Raw genomic sequence first — 16319 nt, forward strand, 5'->3', positions numbered from 1 at the left:
GCGGCACTGGGAGAATGTATTACTTCAAAAAAGACTGTATCAAAAGAACTGAAAACTCTTGGATGAAGTGGAAAAACAGTTTGAATCAGCATTAATGTTTATTAAAAAGACAAAATTACTCAAAAAATTCAATGTTTCAAGCAATCAGTTGGGTTTTACATAAGTGTCGTAAGTATCTTTGTACATAATTCTAATGTAATCTACTATAATTAATAAACATGTTAAAAAGCCATCATTATTTTTGTTTTATCAAGTAGCCTATATGTTTAAGAGTAAATTAAAACAAATTTGAGCATTCTATCAGGTCTGAGACTCTAGATATTGCAATTCTTATAAAACAAAACATCCGTTAAAAAAAAAATACATATATATTTTTTTTCCATAGAAAATATTAATATATTTTAATAGCATCATTTTTATCTTCAAATATGTATAATAAACTTGCTGCAAAAATTCATGATGTTATCTAAAAGAGTTTTTAAGATAAGCAAATTTAAAGTTTTGAATACAAATTAAATTGACCATTTCCGAAGGTTCAGAAAACGCAAAACATAAAAACTTTAAAAATTTATAAAAAAAAAACTGTAAGAGATACAGCAAAAAAAATTGCAGGTGTTGTCTGGATGGTATTAGAACCATTTGAATTTCATGAAAATCTCAGGAGGTGGGTGTAAAATTTATTTTTTATTGGGTGATTTGATATGGAATGACCCGTTGGGAGGTTGGTAAATTCTAGTGAATGGGGAGTTATTACAAAGGGAGTCCCACAGGGTTCAATTTTAGGTCCTGCTGCTCCTTATTCATGTGAATGACCTCCCACTTAACGTTCAGCAAGCAGAACTAGTTCTTTTTGCAGATGACATGAGTGTTATAATAAATCACATTCCAGAAGAAGCAGCTGAAGATATTGTTAAGGATGTCGTTCAAAGAATTATTAAGTGGTTCTCAGAAAAAGGACTCTCCCTGAAGGGGACCACACCCTGCACATCTAACCCATGTTAATTTAGGCAAGTATTTGACCCATTTCTGAAAAAAACTATTTGATGCAGTGCCTTAATATTTTTACTGTGTGTTACATGATGCTAATAGTCAACTGTACTAAAATCTACTTTATCCATTTTATAGTTTTTAAGAAATACTTTTCTAAATTTATTAACAAAAATATTAAGTTTTTTCTGTGCAGAAAATATTTGTTTTGTTAACTTCCTAATGGGGGAATATTAATGAATGTAGTACCAGAGGTGGCTTTTTGTTATGCAGAGTCTCAGAAAATTTCGTTCATTTATCTATGATAGTTTCTAATATAATGGGGCATATTTACTGAAAATTTTAGTTTGTGGGAAATTGACTTTACATAAAACTTTCGAAATTTGTTACTTACAGTTAATTAAAACTGTCCTGCTGCATATGATAGCCCTTCTTTGGCCTCTAGCAGGTCTTCCAGCTTCTTTTTCACCTTCCTGTATGTTCGTCTCGCTTTCTTGGCCATATTAGATGCAGACCTGTCTGCATCAGCTATCGTCATTTTATCGCAATGTTGCAGCCCAGTGATAATATTTTACCAGAATTAATTTCCAGCTTTTTCAGTACCCAACACTTTCCAATATTGCCACAATTGAATGTAATAACAGCATCATGAACTCCTAGTTTCATTGTGTGCATGCCTTCAAATACAGTTTTGGGAAGGCAGTTCCAAATTATGCCGTTGAAATGTTCATTTGGGTTCTGTGTCTGCCCATGCAGACATTTCCTTAGAAGTCTCTGAAAATAGGTTTAATTGCTGTAATAACAGCAGCAGGAAGAGAATGCTGGTGAGAATAAGATTCTCCAGTTGCCCGAGCCCTATTGTATTTCACCACGAATTTTCTCCTGATGGACGCAATCCATGACATGGCTTATCGTCCGTAGACGACTTACGGAAGAATATGGCCCAAACATCTCTCTTCATTGCCTCCAGATTTTCTTTTTTTCTCCTAATTGCCTGCCCATAGTATACAAGCAAGTTTTCTATTTCAGTTTTAGTTAACTGACCCTGTCTGGTCAATAGTTTTCCATCTTCTAATTTTTTCCCTCTCATATCAACAGTTAGTTTTCTCAGTCTTGTTCCCAAACGTTTTTGAACGTGGCCAACACATTTTATTTTGCTAATAATGGCATCTCCATAAGGCTTAGAGTTCACCACATTTTTGTATGCCTTACTGTCACCATCGCCCAAATATTTGGTGTACTGTACGTCTCGTTTCTACGGAGCAATGAAATATTTGTTGTACTCCATGAACTTCCATACCACCATTTGTTCCTCTAAAATTAGCCACACAGTTGTGTTCTATGTTCATTGACTTTACAACATTTGCAATATTTAGACATTATCTCCACATCTAACACTTTACTGGTGTCTACACTTGTGGCAGTCACTACTCCATTCAGAGTAAGGCCTCTTTTCTGCCAGCTTCCATCAAGTGCAACTGCAATCTCCGAACATCCATCATTTTCTTCCACTGCTTCCCTAGCAGCCAGTTTCATGTTTTCCTCACATACAGCCTTCTCTAATATTGCAGTCAGATTTTCAAATTTATTTGGTGGTTGATGTAGTTCATCACTGAACAAAATGTTCTCCCTGCAGCCATGCCCTTGCCAATGGATCGTAAGGCATAAAGTAATATAGTATTGATTTCATAAGGGCCACTTGCATCTGGTTTTGAAGAACTCATAAATGAAATCACAGCTGAGCATCTAGTGCAAATTAAACCCAAACACAATTGCTAGGCCTTTTCTCCCCCTGGCACCCTTGTCACTTACAGCAAATTCGTTGTAACTCTCTTGAAATAGTGAGAGCTTCTTTGATGATGCACTTGTTGAAGAATTCCAATTAGGAACATCGTTGCCAGGCGACATAACCTCTTGTACAGAAAGCTTTCTAAACTTGTGTCCTCTAAATTGCAGTTTCTTGAAAATGCCTTCACATTTCGTCATCTTCAATAAACACAACAAAACACACATAAACAAGCACTGCAAACATAAGTATAACAACTACTCGCAATCAAACTGGAACAAAACTAACTGCGTGTTTGAAAACATGTTGTTTACAAACAGCAGAAACAAAAGAATACCGACCATTGCATTCCAAGGATAGCCAAAACACTAGGGATTAAAAAAAGATCCCTACCGTGCAATGTAGGGGATATAAAGATCTAAAATATATGCAAAAAAGTGGGCATGGCACATAAACACATGTAGTAGGAAAATGCTCTTTAAATGCTTCAGAGTACCTAAATAAAACCATCTATCGAAATGTTGAAAACCAAAAATCGATATTTTAAAAAAAAAAATTTTTTTAACCTGAACCATGGTGTGGTCCCCTTAATTTTGAAAAAAATCACTACATCCAGTTCTGTACTCTGAATAGAGTCATACTGACAATTGATGTAGCCTATGAACAGGGCTCAGTTAACAGGGTAGATTTCTCCAAATTTTTGGGTGTTCACATTAACAACTTGAACTGGAAGAAGCGTATTACTGAGCTTCTCAAACAACTAAGTTCAGCTTCTTCCGCTCTTCGTATAATTGCTAGTCTTTGTAATAAACAGATGGATAAAATAATCAGGAAAATGATCTACGGAAACTAAACTATCAATGTTCACTTGTGTTGCTCACTTCCTTGGAACATCACATTATTTTGCTATTGTCAGTGATATCATTCATGACTTCACATGCAAGCTACACTGTCAGTATGATAATTGATGACATAGCATCTACAGGGCATGCATTTCCTAAACATGTGTACGTGACTGATGGTGCAGCAACTCATTTTAAAAACCACTTTCACCTTTATGAGCTTGGTCAACACTGCAGTATAGGAATGAAGACAGAAAAATGGTTACTTACAGCAACAGGCCATGGAAAAAGTGCCTGTGATGGGATAGGATGTCTCTATAAACATTTTGCAGCAAGATTTAATTTCCAACATGAAGCTGTTGATGCTACTGGATTTGTGCACACAATATCAACATTAATCAAGTCACTACTTGGTTGTATCCAGGACTGGCACATACATTGCAAGAACGGTTCTCCACGAAATGCAACCTGTTACTGTGTGTGAAACACAGAGACAACAGTATACATCAGAAGACTTTGTAGTGAGCCACTTCATATATTGTCTATATGATGATAAGTGGTTAGTGGGACAGATAAGTGTCTCTCATGAGCTCCTAGATATAACTGCCTCCTTTGACACCTCAAGATCCTGCTAATGCTTTCAAATGGCCATCATTAAAAGATCAGTGTGCAGTTCCCATTTCCAAGTACTGCTCTTGTTGGATCATTCTTGTACATGTGCAGATTAAGCTCAGCTATACAATTTCAATGAGAAGCAAATGGAAAATTGGAAATGAACTCTTTTCAACAGTGCAGTGTTGATTGTTACGTTGTAGGCAGTTCTATTTCACAGAAAGTAATGAAGAAGTAAAATCACAACAGAAGACAATAATAATTTGTGAGTAATATCGTCAAAAGAAAAATGGATATAAATATTCTATATTTCAGTTTTGTTGTAAAATGCTTTCGAATAAAATTAAGAATTGTTTTCCCACTCGCTTACAGTGTCGTAAAGTAATTAATTTGATTTAGAAATACAAGTCTTGCATGACTTTTACTTAAAATCAGTGATCAATTTAAATATTGAAGTGTCCATAATTTTTTGACCCTTGAAGTAGAACTAGATCTACCTAAAAATTTTCTTACATTTTGTACTGACGAATATTGCCCGTTCTGGTTGTACATTCCCTAAGTACAATGACCAACTAACGTACCATGAAATATTTCAAACATTTAGGACGTGGATTTTGGAGAAAATAGTTTCTAAATAACCAAAAAATTTCAGATTCTTTCTTATTTATGTACAAATATTTTGACAGTTTAAGAATTTCATGCAGTAATGTCATAGCTGATAGTTTACAGTCCTTCCACTTTATCATTTCTCAAGACAGTTAACATCCTCTGACTATTCATATTTTTGAAAACAGACTTTTGAAATTCGCAAAAGTTACAAATTTTCATACTTTATTTTTCCAAAAAAAGGGGGGGAGGGACAGCTCAGAAGTGTCTGTGTATTGGGAACAAAGTATTTACTGAAAATAAATTCAGATCTCTATCATTTTTGATTGCTTTATTGCAATTTTTCAATTTTTCCCTTTCGTTGCAACATTTTCACAAATACTCTCATTGAGAGAGGTCTGTAGCATTTTAACAAATCATCAGAAAATCAAAATATTGTAGTTTTTGGAGAGGTATCTTGTGGAACATCAACATATATATATATTTAGCAAACTTTGAAATAGTGGCATGACACATTAACTCTTCTGAAAGGGCACGGCCGACTTCCTTCCCTAATACGATGAGACCGATGACCACGCTGTCTGGTCTCCTTCCCCAAACCAACCAACCAACCACATTAACTCTTGATCTGTATGATTTGAGATGAAATCGCCCTATAGAAGTCTCCGTAGCTGATGTGCACATGAAGGCTGTTATCCTTGCAACTTCTTCCTTTAGCACTCATCAGTCAAGCTTTGTTCAAAGAACTGCATACAAATAAAAGGACTGTTTACTTGCAAAAATTTTGTGGTAGATGTACAAACATCTGGAAAAATGGGAAATTGTAATTTTGGAAACTTGAAATTTTTCACTAGTGGTACAACATAATTCATTGCACTTCTTGGACACTTGGCCTGGACATAATAGCACATCTGTGTTTCAGGAGGACAGTAAAAAGACAGTTAATGTATGTGAATTTTCAGGTGAAAACCTAATGTGATTGAACATCATGATAAACAATTGTTTGGCAAAGGAAAGTGATTTTTCAAGAAATTGTGGGACACTTACAATTTCTGGTAGCTTTTTGTCATTTCTTGTGTATTACTGGAACATTGTTCTTAAACTTCACTCATTTGTGCAATATAATTTTGCATCCTTGCATTTTAAAAACTTCAGAAAGCATGATTGGTAGTACCACAGTGTGGAGACCAGTGGACCGGAACCATTTCTTACTCTAGCTAAGTTTTGCCTAAGTAAAACCTACCATTTCTGGAAGTGTGTAAATGTCTTAATGCGTTAATTTATCTTTCGTTATGTGTGCTTGACGCGAGGAAGATGTTTTTCGTCAATCAGTATATTGTTTTTATGTTAGTGATGACAGTAAGGAGTAAACAGGGGACTGTTTCATTATAAGTGTGAGTAAAATACACAAATATTTCAAGAAAGGTACTGATGTCAGCCAAAATTGGGCACAGAAATAATTCAGTGTCAAAAATTGCAAATTTGTACCAGACCAACACTCGAACCCAGGTTTCCCTTTTTACATGAGCAGTCACCTTAACCACTTCAGCTAGCGAAGCTTGCTTTCTGTCCGACCCAAACCATGAACTTATCACACCTACTAAGTAGTGTCCCCATCCATTTATCTCATTTGCTCACAGTGTTGCCTGTGTTGACTGCATTTGTACTTCAGGTTTGGGCCCTGTTGTGCATCCTCTAGCTTACAGGTGCACTACATATGTACATAAATGTGTGTGTGTGTGTGTGTGTGTGTGTGTGTGTGTGTGTGTGTGTGTGTGTGTGTTCGGGCAGGCGCACGCGCTTTGTCGGATGTGCCAAACAGAATTTACGGCTGTTTTATCAGAAATGGTGTCTGTATATCAGATATGTCTGATAGAACACACCCACACACATATATAGATCAGTAAGCTTGACTGTTGCGTGTCGTCAGTGTGGATGCACGGTAGTGTCTGAAACTCTGGTACTTAGTTATGTACGATATGTTGAGAATTGAGTTGGACAGAAAGTGTGCTCAGATAGCTGAATGTTCAAGGTGACCACTTGCATAAAGTGGGAAATCTGGGTTCAAGTCCCTGTATGGCAGAAAATGTTCAACTTTTGCCATTCAGTTATTTCAGTGCCCAGTTCCAGTTGGGCGTCAGTACCTCCTTCGAAATATTGATATTTAGTGCCATTATGCCAAAAACATAAAACTTAAATTATATAATACTTCTTTGGTATGGTTGAGGTGCTGGAAATTACCCTATGTGCTGTGTTGGAGCCTTGCACTATGTCACTTAGTTACAGCTGGTTCTGCAAATTTGCTGATCTGCATGCTCGGCAGAAAGGTTTCTACACTGCTGTTAAGTGGTTCTGTGGCAGCACATCCTACGCATGCCGCATGCGTACTTTGTGTGTGTGTGTGTGTGGGGGGGGGGGGGGGGGGACACATAAGGTTGAACCGGTTAGTGTGGTCAGCTCGAAGGACATATTTTTATGTTGATTGGTGCAGTTTTTTAAATAACATGAGCATTTTTCGTAATTCTATATACACTGTTTTATTATTTCAATCATTTCTTATTGCCAAGTGGATGATTCATTGACACATTCTTGGTGCTTACGTTGGAATGTCTCAATAGTTCTCTCTCTTACTCTGTTACTGTTGCGTTACCTCTCTTACATGGGTTATTGAACCAGCTATCTAGTTGCTGTTTTGTATTTTGCACTGGGTTTGTTAGTCGTATTCTTTCAGCATCAGCCACATTTTTCATAAGCCTGTAGAAAGGATCTCTGATGCTGCTGAGCCATTGCAGCAGTTAGTAAATTTCTGATCAGTAAGTGTCTCCCACCCCCTGCTTTCTCTCTTTGGTGGTTATACTTCCTGATCCTTGCATAGGTGCAGGATTTCCCTCGGATTAAGCTTATATGTAGTCCATGTAACTTTAAAGTTGAATGTCTAGTTGGTGACTTGCTCAGTGCCTCATAGTCAGTGTTGCGTGCCAAATTCTCTTTTTGCCTACTCCATATCTGGAAGTAGGGAGGGAGGGTGAACTAACTGGCAGACCACTTTGTGTACTCATTTCCCAGTAATTTGATTTTCCAAGCGTTTGTCTGTGCTTTGCTGATATTTATTACATGTTCAGCAGTTTACTAATTGTGCCTTCGCCCAAAGTTTTATCTGTACGATGCATGCAAGTTATTAAACATGTTGACTGTTCTCGTAATGTTTCCACAGGATGATTTCATACAGTTTCCCTGAAGCTCCCAGCTATGTGGTTGAATATTAGCACTCCGTGTTATTTCTTGGGATGGTTGCTCTGAGTGATCGTACTCCACCCAATTACGTAAAGGTATTTCTGTGACAGCACTTAAATGTTACGAGATTTCTTCTGTGGATGAATGCTGGACAGTTTTCATGTTTCCTTTGTGGAAATGATGGTGCTCTCTTCCAGAACTAATTCTATTGACACAGTTTCTCTGTGAGCTCCAGTTGTCTGTTCCCTATAATTTGTGATCCTTGGCACAGGTATGATGCGGCCAGCATATGAATGACCTTTGGTCACCTTGGAATCTAGTTTGGATGAGTAATTCTGCTAATACCTGAAATTGTGGTATATGCACCTCATCAAGAGATTTGCTAGTGTAAACTACTTTGTGCTGAACATACAACAAACATAATATTCTCTGCCTTCTTCTGTTTTATGACTTTCTAGAAGTAGTATTTCAGCAATCTGCTTCTTCATTTCTGTGGTTATCAGAATTCTGAAAGAATACATTAAACTTGCCTCACAATTTGTCAGATGCAAGAGGGTAAACTTCAATGCATAGGAGAAAATAACTTGCTCCAGCTTTCTCCTCCTATGGTACTGCATCTGCAGCTCTTGTTTGCAACATGTTGACACTACAGTGTCATGAATATGCTGTCACACCTGCGGGGCTGATGGTTAGTTGCACATGTGACAAATGTGCTGTGTCACTGCCCTGGGCTGACTGACATGTTGGTGTTTCTATGGTCCTGATGGGCTTGCTATGTTCCAATGGCCCTCCATGAATGAATTCCTTGTGGTATGGTTATTGGCAGATCTTGTGTCTGCTTTTGTCCTGCACAACTGTAAATAAATTCCACACCACCATAACCATTTTGACAGAACTCAATAAAGTTAACATAACCAAGGATTCCCTTCAGAGAATAAGATCATGTTTCCAGAGTTGACACACAGTTTGTGGAACATGAACTCTACAATACAAGTACTTCAGCAGTGTTAATTAAGTGTAGGTAATATAAATAATTTGCAACACTGTCCAAAGGGCTAAGACTGAAACAGACTACTTGTTTCACTGTAGACAAGCTAATTATTTAGAAGAAGATTCTAAGTGTTCAGCGACCACAAACTGCTGCCAGCACTTGGCAGCTTCAGAAATCCTTTCTCCAGGCTTATAAAAATGTTATCTGTATTTGTTAAGATACCTTGCTGCATATCATAAGCTGCATTTAAACTGTTTAATTGCTAGTTCAGTATTCGACTGTATAGCCTTTGTAAGTGGTATCTGGCAAACAAATGTGTGCATAACAATATCTACAACATAGTATTTATATGCATAACAGTAGAAGCGTAATGTTGCTTACATATTTTGCACAGCCATATCAAGTGATGTGTGTGTCAATTATAGAATCTCTGTGATGTCAGAATTAATGCGGATCTAGAAAACATAGAACCCCATGGATATTTAAAATCTTACTATAACCATGTGTGTGTGATCACTCTAGGATCCTACATGCCATACCATCTTTATTGCTCAAATGCTAAATAGCCATAATTCCAGGTCACATTGGACACTGTCATGGAATGAAAACATGCTACTGGTGGACAGGCCAAGAAGTCTGTACTACAAGTCTCTTGCTACTATGAGATTCTATCTAGACACATTCATGATATCCATCCACATATGTATTGAATACTAAACTTGGACAATTAGTAAGTAGTTGTTGAAGAGTAGGGCACATATAAAAAGCTAAAACTGTTAGCTGCCACGAACAATACATTGAGCAAGATGGACATAATGTAACAAAATCTATTTAGCATACAATGGGGTTGTCAACTTGCATCTATCTAGTCATATTTAGCGATTTTACGTGCAGGAAAACGGAGAACACTGTAATCCAAACCTATTTGGTTAAAACACAGTTACAGTTATATACCTACAGTGTATTCTGCCTGTTGAGAATACACTGAACAGGTGAGAACCCAACCTCCTCCCCCTCACCCCCCTCGTGTATGTTAACTTTAAGCTCCAAAAAATTAATACTACCTTTTTTTCTCGTTCTTTATGGTAAAAGCGATATCCCTATTTAATGTATTAAACTGTAGTAAAATCTATTAGCTTCGTCAGTAGTGTCATTGAACAGAGCAAGTGTGTAGTGTACATAACAGTGACAATAAAGAACATTCTTAGTCAGACTGTAGCAAAGTGGTGGTGGTGGTGGTGGTGGTGGTGGTGGTGGTGGTAATTTTTGTCAAACATAATCTAGAAATATATTTGCTAATGACGCTGATGGGCAGCTCCCCATAGCTATGCCTTATTTTCGTTTGTATGTAAGGTGTGATCAAAAAATATAGTAAATACACTCCTGGAAATGGAAAAAAGAACACATTGACACCGGTGTGTCAGACCCACCATACTTTCTCCGGACACTGCGAGAGGGCTGTACAAGCAATGATCACACGCACGGCACAGCGACACACCAGGAACCGCGGTGTTGGCCGTCGAATGGCGCTAGCTGCGCAGCATTTGTGCACCGCCGCCGTCAGTGTCAGCCAGTTTGCCGTGGCATACGGAGCTCCATCGCAGTCTTTAACACTGGTAGCATGCCGCGACAGCGTGGACGTGAACCGTATGTGCAGTTGACGGACTTTGAGCGAGGGCGTATAGTGGGCATGCGGGAGGCCGGGTGGACGTACCTTCGAATTGCTCAACACGTGGGGCGGGACGTCTCCACAGTACATCGATGTTGTCGCCAGTGGTCGGCGGAAGGTGCACGTGCCCGTCGACCTGGGACCGGACCGCAGCGACGCACAGATGCACGCCAAGACCGTAGGATCCTACGCAGTGCCGTAGGGGACCGCACCGCCACTTCCCAGCAAATTAGGGACACTGTTGCTCCTGGGGTATCGGCGAGGACCATTCGCAACCGTCTCCATGAAGCTGGGCTACGGTCCCGCACACCGTTAGGCCGTCTTCCGCTCACGCCCCAACATCGTGCAGCCCGCCTCCAGTGGTGTCGCGACAGGCGTGAATGGAGGGACGAATGGAGACGTGTCGTCTTCAGCGATGAGAGTCGCTTCTGCCTTGGTGCCAGTGATGGTCGTATGCGTGTTTGGCGCCGTGCAGGTGAGCGCCACAATCAGGACTGCATACGACCGAGGCACACAGGGCCAACACCCGGCATCATGGTGTGGGGAGCGATCTCCTACACTGGCCGTACACCACTGGTGATGGTCGAGGGGACACTGAATAGTGCACGGGACATCCAAACCGTCATCGAACTCATCGTTCTACCATTCCTAGACCGGCAAGGGAACTTGCTGTTCCAACAGGACAATGCACGTCCGCATGTATCCCGTGCCACCCAACGTGCTCTAGAAGGTGTAAGTCAACTACCCTGGCCAGCAAGATCTCCGGATCTGTCCCCCATTGAGCATGTTTGGGACTGGATGAAGCGTCGTCTCACGCGGTCTGCACGTCCAGCACGAACGCTGGTCCAACTGAGGCGCCAGGTGGAAATGGCATGGCAAGCCGTTCCACAGGACTACATCCAGCATCTCTACGATCATCTCCATGGGAGAATAGCAGCCTGCATTGCTGCGAAAGGTGGATATACACTGTACTAGTGCCGACATTGTGTATGCTCTGTTGCCTGTGTCTATGTGCCTGTGGTTCTGTCAGTGTGATCATGTGATGTATCTGACCCCAGGAATGTGTCAATAAAGTTTCCCCTTCCTGGGACAATGAATTCACGGTGTTCTTATTTCAATTTCCTGGAGTGTAATTGTATTAGAAATAAAGTAATAACCTTCCATGGAATTTGATTTTAATCTACTTGAAATACTGTCCTGGGATAGCATGACTCATTGAACATTGAACCCATGACGGGAAGCATTTCTGGAAGGCTTCTTTTGTAAGGGCATTCAGCTGCTTTTTCGTGGCCCTCTTAATGTCAAGAATGGTGTCAAAACATTGTTCTTTAAGCATGGTTTTAACTTTTGGGAAAAGCCAGAAGTTGCATAGTGCTAAAGATGGGCAAGGAAAGCAGATGTTGAATGATAGGAACACTTTTTCCAGCCAGAAATTTGTGACTCAAAAGTGAGTACAATAGCGCAAAAGAGGGAATCTATTGGCCCGTTTTTCAGTCTCTTTCTTCATACATCGTTTTACAAATGTTGCGGTACACCAATGTTAAATTCTCTCAAATAGTTGTTTACCTGTTTGAGAGAACAACTTTTTCCATTTTCTGCACATTGTCTTCTGTTCCTGAGATTAATGGATGTCCCAAATATTGCTGTCTTTACCAATTCATTTCTGCTTTTAAATCAGTCATACCAATTGTAAAGTTTTCATAGTTATAGCATTATCATCATATGCCAATTTCAACATTTCATGAGCTTGCTTCTCACTTTTTTTCAACTTGAAACTGGACTTAATGTTGATCGTTGGATCAGAATCCATAATGCGTGATCCACAGTAAATGTAACGGCATTCTAGCATTTCTGGTCACTGGCTGACAAATCAGAATGTGTTCCAATGTAACGCTGCCTGTCTCAAGAGATCAAGGTATCAGACAAATAATGTCAAATGGTTGTAGCTTCAGCAGTTGCAGCTAAAAAAAATTCATTCACTGTAAGTAGATATCACTAACTCTACAAGCTCACCTGATTTCATCAGTTTCTATTTGACTTACTTTATTAAATTTGGATAAGTTATTTTGATAGCAGATACGGTTTCAGCTCTGAGAATATTTGTATAAATGTTAGTGACATCTAGGGAGAAGACTCTACCATTCATTGGGATGTGAATGTCTTTAATCTGGTTTATGATGTCTGCTGAGCTTTTAATCATATTTTTCTGTAAAGGTAAAATATTAACAATAAAATAACTTTTCACTTATCAGATAAGTGAGCCTATTAATGTAATTGAGGAAGGATCTGATTAGAACACCACCTGTGTGAATCATGAGTGTTTGGGAGATTAGGGGTTCATCACTCCATACTGCCCCTTTTCCAATAAGTTAGTAGGAAATCGACGTTTGGTTACAGCTTCCTTTACTCAAGCTTGATCTTTTATCAGTCGTGCACAGAGATCAACCCCTCTTCAATGGCTGTCCGTATTGATCCACATTACACCCCTAGCAGCTCTACTCTGTGAGTTTAAATGCATATGAAGCAACCCTCGACTCTCTCTCCATCAACATGTGTTTATCCTGGAAAGATAGCAGATTTGATCAAAAAAAACCTTCAATGAAAACAGCTGTATCACTGGACGCATCTCAGTACAACTTAACAGACTCGAGGGAACAAGACTGAACAGGGGCTTGCCCTCCACACTGCAGGAACTTGACCTGCATAAGAAAGAAACATCCTGCCTTTGACCAGTCACACAGAACATGGACATTGTTTAACAGAATATGCACCAATCATGGCAAAAGCATGGACTCCGGTGGGGTAAGGCTCCATCTCCAAAATGCAATTCTGGAGCGACCAAGAAAACCATTTGTCACATTACAGAACATCCCAGCAGGGCCCATCGTGGTATTTTTGGCGATTTCCTTATAGGAGCAAATGACACAATTGATTATACTAAAAATTTAGATGTCCATAAATTAAATGTTTTATTAATATTGTGCTTGAAACCCATACAGTAAAATATAAATAAATATAAACAATTTGTGTGTTAACAGTACAACTGTAGCGTACATTAATGGTTGTTTTGCAACTAGTATGGGCATTGCAAATACGTAATCTTTACTGTACAGTCATTTGCTCTCTCTTGTAAATATGGTAGCTGATCTTAATGTGTTTTTGTTGATATGATGCTTTGGTGGGCCATTGGGTAAGTGGCAGACCACAAATCGAAATTTCTAGGGTTCAACTAAAACTTGGTTCAAAGAGTCTTTTTCAGCCAGTTATCACTTTGTTCGTCTCTGGAAATAATTGTTAATGTGAAAAATGCTGAGTTGCACTATGATCCAGAGTTCGCCTTAAACTGTAGGACCCCTTATAATTGGCTAATAAGGAAGGTCCCCATTGGTGGAATCTTCTTTTTGAAAGTGGAATCTACCCCACTTGGCAATTGTTTGCGAGCAAATGATGGAACAAAATTTCAAAATTTTGTATAATATTCTATAGCTTTACAAAATTAATGTCATACTGACTGATTGTATAGCATAATGGATAGGGTACAGTCCTCAATGCAAAAAAGTGTGGGTTTGAATCTCGAGTGCTTTAAATTTTGCATTTTTAAATCTTTGTCGAAACAACTTTGATCCATACTTTAATTCTCTTAATTGGTTTAAATGAAATTATTTTTAAGTTCCTTTTGTTCCTTCATTTTAATCATGGTACAAGCTTTTTCATTTGCTATCTGTTTTGTCTTGGAATTTTTGGGCATGTGAATGTAATGATTTTTCTTTATCTATTATAATCTTAAAAGATTTGAAAATGTTGGTTAAAAAACACGAGACAAAATAATCTGTGTATAGAGTGTGCAGTGGTGTCAGAAATGTAATTTTTGGTACAATGTGTACATTTTTTGAATGGTAATCAGCATGCAGACATTTAAAACAATGAACAAAAATTCCAAGTGGAAAAAGATTGATAGGAAGAAAAAAGGAAAGCAAATAGAAAAACTTAATACAAAGAGTAAAATGGTCTGACAAAGGAATAAAAATAATGATCAGTCATTTCGATAAATATTTAAAAATAAAAAATTCCACTGAACTCACAGTATTTTTTGTTGAGCAATTTGATGCATGATACAATGATTTTTGATGGATCAGTAGTGATTAGTCTGTCTTTCCACATTGCACATGAAATGTGCTAATGTTTCAGGTGGAAGGACTTGAGTGCAGAATGACAAGTTATACATTTAACACATTCATTAGGAAAACAAAATGATGTGTACTGAAAAAAAAAGACAATGCCAAAAAATTATTTGAGTAATGAATTTTCGGGAATCCATTTGTCTAGTTCATATGTTTAAGTGATTAACATTGCAAGATCACAGTTTGATGTAAGTGTGAGATAAGCCATTGAAAATGTGAAATTCTGCTACATTAACAAGCAGTGTAACCATCAAAATGTTGAATGCAAACATGCCAAAGTGCATGTGTTGGGTTGTACAGATGCTTAATTTCAGTTTGTACAGATGCTTAATTTCAGTTTGTGGGATGTAGTTCCATGCCTGTTGCACTTGGTCAGCCAATACAGGAATGGTTAACACTGTTTGTGGATTATGTTGGAGTTGTCATCCAGTGAAGTCTCATATGTGCTCGATTGAAGATAGAACTGGTAATTGAGTAGGCCAAGGTGACATGTTGACACACGTTAGAGCATTTGTGGTTACAACAGACATATGTGGACAAATTTTATCCTATTTGGAATCACCCCCCTGGAATGCTGTTCACAGATGGCTACACAACATGTTGAATCACCAGATTGACATAAAATTTTGCAGTAAGGCTGCATGGGAGAACCGTGAGAGTGCTTCTGCTGTCACACGGAATCTCAGCCCGGACCATAACTCCAGGTGTAGGTCCGGTGTTTCTAGCATGGAGACATGCTGATTGCAGGCCCTAAACTGGTCTCCTTCTAACCTACACACGGCCATCACAGGCACTGAGGCAGAACCAGCTTTCATAAGAAAATGCAACAGACCTCCACCTTTACCTCCAATGAGTTTGCACTTGATACCACTGAAGTGGAAAATGGTGGTGATATGCAATGCACACCATAGGGCATCTGACTCAGGACTGTCCTTGAAGTAACCGACTTGTAACTGTTCAGTTTGTCACTGTGGTGCCAGCTGCTGCTCAAATTGCAGCAGCAGGTACAGTATGATGTGACGGAGCCCTATGCAGAACATGATGGTCTTCCCCCTCGGTAGTGCGATGTGGCTGTCCAGAGCCCAGTCTCCTTGTGGTGGTACATTCGCATGACCACCACTGCCAGCAGTCATGTACATTAGCTACATTCCTGCAAAAGTCATTCTTAAAGATCGCTCAAGGAACATCCAGCTTCTCATAGCCCTATTACTCGACCTTGTTGAACTGGTGATATTTTGATAATGGCGTCTTTATTGCCTTAAAGGCCTTCTTTCACTAACTTCAGTTCACCCCATCCAGTCTCAAAGTTAACCAATGCTCACGACTGTTACAGCGTGTATTTAAAGCAAACCTGTTTTGCAGCTTCATAGTGGCGCTACTAGCATCACTCTCAGGTGACTGGTGTGAAATT

At 38.9% G+C, this 16319-nt stretch overlaps 1 protein-coding gene across 3 annotated transcripts in view; it reads left to right on the forward strand.

Annotated features, from left to right (window-relative positions):
• LOC126215150 (cleavage and polyadenylation specificity factor subunit 6-like) overlaps nt 1-16319 on the forward strand; it is an 81018-nt gene that overhangs the window by 13304 nt on the left and 51395 nt on the right. The window lies entirely within an intron of this gene.

This window comes from Schistocerca nitens, chromosome 12 (assembly GCF_023898315.1).
Source record: "Schistocerca nitens isolate TAMUIC-IGC-003100 chromosome 12, iqSchNite1.1, whole genome shotgun sequence".
NCBI classification, from domain to species: domain Eukaryota; kingdom Metazoa; phylum Arthropoda; class Insecta; order Orthoptera; family Acrididae; genus Schistocerca; species Schistocerca nitens.